Source organism: Sceloporus occidentalis, unplaced genomic scaffold (genome assembly GCF_023333645.1).
Source record: "Sceloporus occidentalis isolate IW3139 unplaced genomic scaffold, rSceOcc1.0.p SCAF_4, whole genome shotgun sequence".
Taxonomy (NCBI): domain Eukaryota; kingdom Metazoa; phylum Chordata; class Lepidosauria; order Squamata; family Phrynosomatidae; genus Sceloporus; species Sceloporus occidentalis.
The window spans coordinates 190,196,018-190,208,343 of NW_028316984.1; positions in this window are offsets into that span (position 1 = coordinate 190,196,018).

Consider the following 12,326-nt stretch of genomic DNA (forward strand, 5'->3'; position numbering starts at 1 on the left):
GGAAGGCAATGCAAACCTCCTCTGAACCAATCTTGCCAAGAAAACCCCAGGATAGCTTCACCTTGGGGTCTCTATAAGTTGGGAAAGACATGAAGGCACACAAAAGCAGCAACAATAAAAAGTTTGCGGAAAGTTGTTTGACTGCACCCACCCAGCCATCCTTTTTTTGGTGGTACAGGAGCCTATCTTCATTCTTTCTCATTATGCAAAGCGATCTTGCAGCACCTTTGAGACTAACTTCTCATGGTATTTCTATCTCTGGATAGCCCAGGAAAGCATTGCTACGTTCCCACACATACACTTAGTTTTTGCAGTTTTATGCTATTTGGATATGTGTGTTAAAATCTTTGGGCAGTGTCACTTTACAAAGCAATAATAATAATAATAATAATAATAATAATAATAATAATAATAATATCAAGAAATTTAGACCAGGACAAAATGGAGCTGATGCGTTGCAAATCTAAGTGGGCTTTACTTTGAGGAAACTTCCTTAATACTGATAGGTATACTCTAGTAGAAGTGGGCTGATGCCCTTTAGATTAGGTACTGTGGCATAATCTATGTAAGAAAGATAAACTGTGTGGATGTTTAAAAGAACCATTTAACAAAATCATAATAAGAGCTTAAAATAGACCCCTCCTCCAAAAAAAAAGACACATAAAAGATGTGACTCTATAGGGACTTTATCACACGTGAGGAATTTCTCATAGTTTCAAATGAAAAGAAAGTAGGGCCAGAACGCATTCACGTGAATTCGCTAATTCAGCGAATTTACGTGAATTCGAATTGCATTCAAACTGTCTTTCCATTGCCCAAAAATAGCATGCCATTGCCCAAATTTGCATGTGGTAGTCTATCACGCAATAATGTGAAACCCCATGATTACGTTCGGACTGCCATTGGATTATACTTCCAATTTCCCTAACGTCCTATGATTCCTTTATAAGACACCTTGAGGGAGAAACATGATAAATAAAAGGAAAGGGCTCACATTTTGAGAGAAGTTGAAAGGAGTTTATCACACGAGGGAATTTGGGAGTTTAAATTGCAATTATCCCATGAAAACCACGCAATTAGAATTGAGATTGAGATTTGATTTTCACACACAGTGTGATTAAAGAGTTATTTTTCCCGGAATAACCAGGCAATAAACAGGCAATAAACAGCCACAAATCATTCATGGGATTTTCCTGCAAAAGATTTGTTGCTGTTTATTGCCTGGTTATTCATGGGATCTCTGGCTTTTCTTCGCGAACGAAGATTTAGGAAGGACTCATCCCACGCTTTCTACAAGTGCATCGATGACTAAAAAGGCCAATGCGAGATAAACAAGTCCGGTTGCAGAAAGCACAGCAGAATGTCTCCTAGGGTGATGTTTCCAGGTTGTGGTTCTTTCTGCGCGGTCATTTTTCTTCAAGACTCGTTTGGCGTGAACTTTCAAAAAAGGCTACAGCATCGTGGATAATGCTTCTCCATGCCTCCCGACGTGAGGCCGGGGCAGACCATTGTTGGTGATCAATTTGGCCGAGCCTGAGGTGTTGTTTCAGGGAGTCCTTGTATCTCTTCTTTGGGGCGCCCCTCTTACGCTGACCCATGGCGAGTTCACCGTAGAATACTATTTTTGGGAGGCGATGGTCCTTCATCGTAGAAACTTGTCCTGCCCTGAGCAGCTGCGTTCTCAATAGCACGGCCTCAATGCTGGTGATCCCTGATTTCTCAAGGACAACAACATTTGTCACATAGTCAGTCCAGTGTATGTTTAGAATTGTGCGTAAACAGTGCTGGTGAAAGCGTTCGAGGAGTCGTAGGTGTTGGTGATAGGTGACCCATGTTTCAGACCCATAGAGGAGAACAGACAGTACAATGGCTCTATACACACTGATTTTTGTGCTTCACCTCAACTTGTTTGTTACTCCAGACTTTTTTGTGAAGCCTTCCGAATGAACTATATGCCTTTGCTAATCTGTGATCGATCTCTTTATCAATCTTGGCCTCTGAGGAGATGATGCTTCCCAGATAGGTGAATTGCTGGACAGACTTAAGCACAGATTTGCCCACAGTGATGTGGGGATGATAGTGTTCTTCCTGTGGTGCCGGCTGGTAGAGAACTTCCGTTTTCTTCAGACTGACTTCCAGTCCAAAGAGCTCTGCAGCTGTTAGGCGCTGCAGAGATGCTTCTGTATGGGCAATGAGGGCAGCATCGTCATCGAAAAGCAGCGCACAAACTAGATTGTTTAGAGTCTTGGTGCGAGCCCTCAGACGGTTTAAGTTAAACAGGCTACCATCAGTACGGTAGCATATATCTGCAGTTGCCCTTTGGATCATCATGCTGAAGAAGATTGTAAATAGAGTTGGAGCGAGAACACAACCTTGTTTCACACCATTAGTTATTAGAAAGGGCTCTGAGAGAGCGTCGCCATATCTGACTTGACCTTGCTGGCCTTCATGTAGCAGGATAATCATTTTGAGGAATTTTTTTGGGGGGGCGGGCATCCTAGTCATTCCAGGATCTGCCACAGACCTTTTCTACTCACAGTGTCAAAGGCTTTGGTGAGGTTGACAAATGTTACATAGAGTCCTTTGTTCTGCTCCCTACATTTCTCTTGCAGTTGTCTAAGGGCAAATACCATATCTGTAGTTCTCCTATTAGCTCTAAAGCCGCATTGGCTTTCAGTGAGAAGTTCTTCTGCAATAGCAGCAACTAATCTGTTCAGGAGTATCCTTGCAAGGATTTTTCCAGTGATGGAGGGCAGTGTTATACCTCGATATTTGAGCAATTGGATTTTGCTCCTTTTTTCTTATACAGGGTGATGATGACTGCATCTTGGAGATCTGATGACAGTTCACCTTTTTCCCAGCAACTCACAAGGAGCTTGTGGAATTTAGCATGGAGTACATGACCTCCATGTTTCCAAGCTTCAGGTGGAATTCCATCAATCCCAGCTTCCTTGCCGTTTTTCATCTGCCGTATGGCCTTAAGGGTTTCTTCCAAAGTGGGAGCTATGTCTAATTAATTTTTCACGGGTTGTTGTGTCATATGTTGAATACCTGAGTCTTGCACTACTCAGTTGGCACTAAAGAGGCTTTGGAAATGTTCAGCCCATCAGTTCAGAATGGAAGCTTTATCTGTAATTAATGTTTGACCATCTGTACTTTATAGGGAGCTTTGGACCTGATATGTAGGTCCAAACACTGCTTTAAGAGCTTCGTAAAATCCTCTGGAGCCACCCAGATCTGCACAATGTTATGTCTTTTCTGCTAAATTGATCCACCACTTGTTCTGAATGTCTTGGAGTTTTTGTTGAAGTTTACTACATGCGAGGCGAAAGGCTGCTTTTTTTGCATGGCATCGACAGGGGAAGTGTGACCCTGCTGGTGCTCTTGGACATCTCAGCGGCCTTCGATACCATTGACCACGGTATCCTTCTGGAACGCCTGAGAGAGTTGGGTATTGGAGGCACTGCATTGCAGTGGTTCCGATCCTACTTCTCGGGCAGGTTCCAGATGGTGTCGCTTGGGGACAGCTGTTCGGCCAAGAGGGAGCTCAAATTGGGGGTCCCTCAAGGTGCGATTCTGTCCCCAATGCTATTCAACATTTACATGAAGCCGCTGGGAGAGATCATCCGGAGACATGGGGTGGGGTGTTATCAGTACGCTGATGACACCCAAATATACTTCTCTATGTCTCGGACTGAAGCAGTGAGTAAGGATGGCATCTCTCCTCTGAATGCCTGTCTTGGGGCGGTCATGGACTGGATGAGGGAAAACCGACTCAGGCTGAATCCAGGTAAGACGGAGGTACTTGCTATAGGAACCCCGAATCCAGGAATGGAGCTGTGTCAGCCAGTTCTGGATGGGGTCACACTTCCCCTGAAGGATTCTGTTCGCAGCTTGGGGGTGCTCCTTGACCTGTCGCTCCAACTGACAGCTCAGGTGGATGCGACAGTCAAGAGCGCCTGCTATCACCTTCGTTTGATAAGCCAACTGCGCCCCTTCCTGGAGCTGAGGGACCTGGAAACAGTAGTACATGCATTGGTAACCTCTCGATCGGACTTCTGTAATGCGCTCTACTTGGGGCTACCCTTGTGCCAAGTTCGGAAACTTCAGCTGGTACAAAATACAGTCGGCCCTTCTTATACACGGATTTTTTATACACGGATTCAAGCATACACGGTTTGAAAATGTTCCAAAAAAGTATAAATTTACCTTGATGTTCCATTTTTTATTAGGGACACCATTTTGCTATGTCATTATACTTAATGGGACTTGAGCATACATGGATTTTGTTATGCACGGGGGATCTTGGAACCAAACCCCAGCGTATAACAAGGATCCACTGTATGGCAGCCAGATTGATCACGGGAACTTCTAGGAATGACCATATAACACCGGTCTTGAAGTCACTGCACTGGCTGCCTATTAGTTTCCGGGCAAAGTACAAGGTGTTGGTGATTACCTTTAAAGCCCTACATGGCTTGGGCCCAGAGTACTTGAGGGAACGCCTTCTTCCCTATTGTCCGTCCCGCACACTAAGGTCCTCTGGAAGAAATCTACTACAGCCAAAAAAATCTAGGCTAACATCTGTCTCCCAGAGGGCCTTTTCTACTACTGCTCCTAAACTATGGAATGACCTGCCGGAGGAGATCCATCACATTTCCACTCTGGCAGCTTTTAAGAAAGCACTCAAGACGGATCTCTTCCGGCAGGCCTTTCCAACTTAGTTACCCTCCCCAGATATAGAGATATTTGTCCCCTCATCTGACTATTTTCCCCCGCCAATGTTTCTGCCTATTTTTTGGTTGTTCAATGTTTTTAATGTTTTAAATGTTTTGATATTATTACTGTTTAATTCTGTTTTAGTACTGGGAATGGGGGGTGGTGGTAGGTCTTGGGTTTGATTTTTTAACTCTATAGTAATTTGTTGTATTTTATTGTTGTAACCCGCCCGGATTCTTTGTGATTGGGCGGGCTAGAAATAAATCTATTATTATTATTATTATTATTATTATTATTATTATTATTATTATTAGATGGCTGGGTGAGGTGTGCCTGGTGAGCAGTTCTCTTCTTTGCCAACAGCGACTGGATCTCTTGGTTGTTTTCATCAAACCAGTCTTGATTTTTCTTGAGGGAGAATCCTAAGGATTCTTCCAAAGACTGCAGGATGCTGTTTTTGATATCTTGCCAAAGCGCTGTAGGAGAAGAGTCTACAAGATGGTCTTCAAGTTTTGTTTGCAAATTTGCCTGGAAGTTGTCTCTTATGGCAGCTTGTTGAAGATTGTTGACTTGGAGTCTCCTCTTTAGGATGCCACCCCTCTTAGGTTTAACCTTCAAATGAAGATTTAGTTTACATCTTACGAGGCAATGATCTGTTTGACATTTTGCACTGGGCATCACTTGGGTATGACGGACATCGTGAATATTTCTCTGGCGCACTAAGATATAGCCAATGAGGTGCCAGTGTTAGGATTGAGGATGCATCCAGGTTGTCTTCAAGCTATCTTTCTGCTGAAAGATAGTGTTTGTAATAGTCAACTGCTGTTCTTCACGAAACTCTAGCAGGAGGCATCCGTTATTACAGTTTCCAACACCATGCTTTTTCCTTAAAGTAATGAAAAATCCTTTTTCTTTTATAAACCGAATTAATTCCTTTAACATTACAATAACACACTTGAATTCATTTTTTCATGGTTAATATTTTGATTGAGGACTTAGGCCTGTTACAGACTGCCAAAATAAAGCTGCTTCGGGTCTCTTTGGAGGTATGCCATTTAAATGATGCATGGGTCCTAAGAGTCCGGAGGTCGCGCCAAAGCCACACTCAATTCCTAAGCACTGGAGTGCAGCTTTGGTGCAGCTTCTGGATTCTTCGGATGCATGCATCATTTAAACAGCATACCTCCAAAGAGACCCGAAGCAGCTTTATTTTGGCAGTCTGTAACAGTCCTTAGTTATACAATAAGAGATCAACAGTTCAAAAAAGAGGGGGAAATTGGGGAAGAGAAAGATGTGGGAGGAGAGGCAAGAGGACGCAGGTTGGAGTTGCTCTGACCCAACCTCGCTGTGGTGGTACTTGTTGGGACGGGACCAACAAAAACCCGTCCATAGTCACTCTGATAAGAGGGGCTATCACCAGTAGCCTGTTGGGGGTCTCTCTAAGTCAGCCCCAAAAGTGTCTCTCACGGCATTTTGGGCTGAACTAGGGGAGGCCGAAGGGCTATGTCTCCCGCCCCAGCAGCTGTTCTGTCGGCAAGCTTGAGACCCACACCCCAGCAAGAAAAGATTTCAACTTGAAAGCTAAACATCTCCACGGAGAAGCAAGGGATAAGAGGTAGACTTTCTGAAATGACACGCTGCGCTAGAGGCTGTTTTGTTTTTAGAAGGCAGTAAAGCTGAGAGGGACATAAATATGGCTGAACTTATGCTTTCTGCTTCTGTACATAGCTTTGTAAAGAGCAGTGATTTACAGTAGACTCATTGAATGAACTAGATAGTAAAGTGCAAGGTTGGGCTGCATGGCCTTCACCTTTTTTTCCTGTGTCTTCACCCCTTCGCCAGAGCGCTGAGAATACAGTGCTCTGTGTCTCTGCAGTGGCCTTGAAGAGAACAGGATCAGCCTATCTAGTATCCCTTTGCATTCCAGACTCCAAGCAAATGTAATGCCAATAAGAAAGTGCGTGAACACTGCATGGACAGTGAATGCAACCAATTATTTGTTGTTTACACAATAGCCAATTAACTGCCTGTTGTATAATCATGTGTGTACTGAATAGCCAATTAAGCTAATGCTATGTAAACAATGAACTGTGTTTTGCTATAAAAACTTTTGGAAATGGCTATTGGGTGTGGCAGCAATTTCATTGCCATCTACTGGCGTGCTGTCATCTTGGCCAAATAAAGTGCGTTTTGCTCTGGACACTTCAGTTTCCCGTGTCGTCACTCAAGGACTCTCCATTCAAATGAACATGTTGCGAATGTTTCCCTAACAAAGCAAGATAATACAGCAAAGCACACTAACAGCTGTAAAGCATTGGATGATGTCAGGAAAAGCTGCAAAAACACTGCAAACTGAAAGGAGTGAAGGAGAACCAGAATAGAGCAGCTGAAGCAACTGAAGTCAAAGAGGCTATAAAAGACTACATGTAAGTTTGTAGAAAACAACCTGAAGGAAAAAGAAGGGAGGATTTCATAGAGGACTCAGAAGGGAAAGAGGAGTGGTGAGCAGACATGGAGTAAGGTAAAGCAAATAGACTTTAAAAATGTAATAAAGAAAAAGAAAGAAGCTGTAAGTGAAGACAAAGATTTCTAGTTTCCAGTCCTCAGCTTTAAGGAGGCTTCAAAGAGACTGTAAAGAGACTAAGCTCACAAAGACTCATAAGAGACGGAGAGAGCGAATTTAAAGAGGAAGACTGCCAAATAGAGGGGGGAAAGGCGTGAGAGGAGACTCAAAGGGGACTTGAGAAAGAGATAAAGAATGAATAAGAGCTCCACCACAAGAAGAGAACTTAAAAGGCAAAAATTGTTATTGTTTACTGACTTAAAACACTTCCACCTGGACGTTTCTGATCATTTACTTTAAAAAAAGACTTGGAAATTAAGTTAATGCTTACAAGAGAAGCTCAACGAAGGAAAGACAAAGTAAGAAAATTAAATGCACAAAAAAGATTTATATTTCTATTTTGGGCAACTAAATAGGTGGTGTTAAAAATAACTGAGTGAGAAATCAAGGACTGTAAAACATGATCTGTACGTAAAAGTTTGGTAAATTTATGGCATAGAAAATTCTAATATTATGAAACAGTAAAAGAATTGTATAAAATTGGAGGACTAGAAGAAAAACCAAAAGAGGACCTCTACACAAGAATTATCCCAGTATTAGCTGAATACATCGATTACAGCAAAGAGAGAATGGAGGCTGAATTGGATAATCTGTTCAGAATAAATTCCAACGTAGCGAGAGACAGAAAAATACCTAGAGACATCTTGGTATGCTTTATGAAATCGAGGAAATAAGATAAAATTATACAGAGAATCGAAGAACAAGAACTAATTATCGAAGGCAATACTATAAAAATATTTAAAGACATACCCCCTCAAATAATGACTCAGAGACAGAAATACAAACCTCTTACCCAACTTCTAAGAAATATGAGAATAGACTACAGATGGGAGAGAATAGAAGGATTGACTGTTATATATGAGCAAAGGAGATATAAAATAGACAATTTGGACAAAGCAAGAGATATGGAAAAAAGATTATTAGGGGACTACAAAGACAAAGAAAATGGAAGAAGAGAGAAATATTTTCAGATAAAGGAATGGAGAGTAAGTAAAGATAGAGAAAGAAATAATAGCAATGAGAGGAAAACCCCCGACGAATTCGAACTAGAATTGCCTGGAGAAAAGGAAGTAACAGAAGAGAAGGCAAGAGAAGAAGAAACAGTTATTAACCTAGTCCAAGAAGGTGAAACTTAAACACCAATACAAGAAAGAAGGAGGCGAGAGGAGGAAGAAGATCTGGCAAAAGCAAAATCTCACAATATAAATTTTGGAATAAAACAAAATTAAAAAACTAACAAATAAAAAAAAATGCACACACACACACACACACACACACACATATACACAGGGGTGGAAGGGGCGGCTCACATAAAAGCAAAGACTAATAACAATAAGGAAATAAACCATAACCGTGAAGGTAATCTCGTGGAACGTGAAAAGAATTAACGCCAAATACAAAAGGAGTATCATATTTCACAGATTAGAAAAACTTAAAGGAGATATTATATGTATTCAGGAAACAAAAATGAAAGCAAGTGAAATAAAATATATAAGAAATCCAAAATTGGGACAATGCTACGCTTCCGCAACGAATGGGGGGAAAAAGGGATCGCCATTTATGTGAACAAAAAATACAGCTCAAAAGAGATATTTAAAGATAATGCAGGCTCCTATGTCGCAGTTGAGGTGAAAACCCACAATACAAAACTTTTGTTTATTGGAATATATGCACCAGCTGAAAATAGGGATGTGTACTTTCAAAAAGTTCACGAAGAAATTAAAAAACCAGACTATGACAACATAATAATGCTAGGGGATTTCAACGCAGTAATAAATCTCATGATAGACAGGAAATCCAACATAAATAAAAAGATCAAGAAATCCCAAGGCAAGCTACCTAAAACATTTTTCCGTCTTATAGAAGACATCAACCTGACTGATGTTTGGCGATATAAAAACAACTCTGAAAATGGATTCACCTTCCACTCTGAAGCCCACATTTCGTTTTCGAGAATAGATCTAATCTTTGCTTCTAAACCAATATTAGCTCAAATAAAAGCCATGGAGGTACTGGTAAAACTAACATCCGATCACAATCCAATAATGATGGAAATAAAAGAAAGACAATCAGATTATATTTGGAGACTACAAGAAAATCTACTAAATGACATGGAAGTAGTGAAGAAAATTAAAGAAGAACTTAAAAACTTCTTAAAGGAAAATAAGACAGATGGAATAAAAAATAAAACAATCTGGGATACCAGTAAAGCAGTTATTAGAGGAATACTCATCAAAATAAACAGTGAACACATAAAAGAACAACGAAGAAAAGAATTAATGATTACAGAAGAATTGAGAAAAAAGGAAGAGGAATGGGGAAAAAGGAAACAAAAAATTAAAAATAGAAGTTACTTTGTTACAACAACAACTGAAAACACTAACATTAAATAATATCTCAAAGAAATTAAAAGCAAACAGAAAAAAACAATTTCAATTGGGCAATAAAGTAGGAAAACTATTAGCAAACAAATTAAAGAAAACCAAAGAAATGAAATAGATCTTCATGAATTTGGTATCTCAGGATTTTCTTTAATCTTTCGGCATTGAGGGATAACGGCAAAATGATTACAGAACAAGATGAAATTAAACGTATATTAAAAGAATATTTTGAAAACTATATAAATATAATAAAGAAGCAGACAATGAAAAAGAAAATATCAGCATATATTTATCTAATGAAAATATAATGAAACTGAACAAGGAGCAAAAAGCAATATTAAACCAGAATTTTACAGATAATGAGATCTCTGATGTAATTAAGAAATTAAAAGCTGGCAAGACTCCAGGTCCAAATGGTTTATCTGTAACATACTACAGAAAAACAGAAGAAATTATACTTGGTCCTCTAAAAGACACATTAAACGATATTCAGAACGATGGAATACCCGATTCCTGGAAAGAAGCGTTAATCACATCATTCCTTAAGGTAGAGACAAACTAGAAACATCGAATTATAGACCCATCTCTCTCATCAACGTTGATTATAAAATCTTTGCAACAATTATTGCCGAAAGATTAAAGAAAATCCTGAGATACCAAATTCATGAAGATCAAAATGGATTTCTCCCTGACCGTCACATGAAAACAACATTAGAACAGTAATCAATATAATTGAACATTATGAAATACATAATGAGAAGAAATTGGCCATGATTATGTTGGACGCGGAGAAAGCCTTTGATAGGGTGAATTGGATATTCTTACAAGAAACTTTGGACATAATGGAGATGGGTCCAAGATTCCTAACATGGATAAAGGTGATCTATAAAGAGCAAAAAGCCCAATTAATAATAAACCAAGAAAGAACTGATTACATTAGAATTGAACGGGGCACAAGACAGGGTTGCCCACTGTCACCACTGTTGTTTTTGATAGTCTTGGATATATTAAATAACAAGATTAGAGAAGATCTGAATATCGAAGGTGTAATAAAAAGTCATCAATGGAAGCTGAAAGCGTTCGCTGATGATATAATTTGCTTTCTGCAAAACCCACAAGAAAGGATAAATCATTTAGTAACAACCATTAACGAATTTGGTAAATACTCCGGCTTCAAGATAAACCAAGAAAAAACATCAGTTATACTTAAAAATGTAACCACAACAGAGGGGAAAGCTATACAAAGGAAAACGGGTTTCAAGATTGTAAACAAAGCAAAATATTTAGGGATAACTTTGACAAAAAAGGAACATAGAATTATTTTCAAATAACTACGAGAAAACATGGAAAGAAATAAAAAGCAACTTATCGAAATGGACCAAATTAAACTTATCTTTAATGGGTAGAGCCGCAATTATCAAAATGAACATCTTACCCAAATTCATATTTTTGTTTCAAAACCTACCCATTATATCTAATGAGAAATATTTTGAACAATGGCAAAAAGAACTGTCACAATTTTGTGGTAAGGGAAAAAAGCAAGGGTAAAATGGAAAATACTGACTGATGACAAAAATAGAGGAGGCTGGGCTCTCCGAAACCTCAAATTATATTATTACTCATCATGTTTAAACTGGTTAGAAGAGTGGATAAAACTGGACAACGAACGATTATTATGCTTAGAAAGTTATAATTTACGCTATGGTTTCCACAGATATATGTGGTATAACAAACTGAAAATGGACAAAAACTTTTATCATCATTTTGTAAGACGGTCCTTACTCAAAGTTTGGAGTAATATAAACAAATCAATTCTATAAAGAAATACCACTGTGGGTGTCTCCGCAGGAAGCCTTTTTATATAGAACAAAATAGAACAAAAACTAAAAACGAGAAATGGGTAAAGTATAAAGATATATTAAACAAAGGATGAAATAATGAATACAGCATGAAACCCATGACCCAACTACAGAATGAACTACCAAAAATATATTGGTTTGTATATAATCAACTGACATTGCAATTCAAGAAAGATCACAGAGAATTTGGGCTATCAAAAAGCAACAACGAATTGAATGATATCTTTATTAAAAAGGACAAGGCGCGTATAACTAAATTCTACAAAATATTGAAAAAAATAGACCTGTAACAAGAAGTAGTTAAACATTCAGTGGTACGTTGGGCAATCGACATTGGAAGAACGATACAACTTGAAGCTTGAGAAAAATCATGGAAAGATACCAATAAATTTACCCTATGTCAAAATCTGAAAGAAAATTATTTCAAGATGTTATACCGTTGGTATATGACCCCAACAAAAATAAATCTGATTTATAAATCTGTAAAGAAAAGCTGCTGGAAATGCGGTAAGCCTGAAGGAAATCATTATCACTGTTGGTGGATGTGTCACAAGGCTAAAGAATATTGGATAAAGATACAACAAATGATGAATGAGATTTTACAAGTTGAAATACCACTAAAACCGGAATTGTTTTACTTAATATGGTTGAAAAAACGCCTAATAAAAAGACTGAGAAATACACAAAAATTATATTGTACATGGTGACATCTTCAAGAATACTATACGCGAAATACTGGAAGAA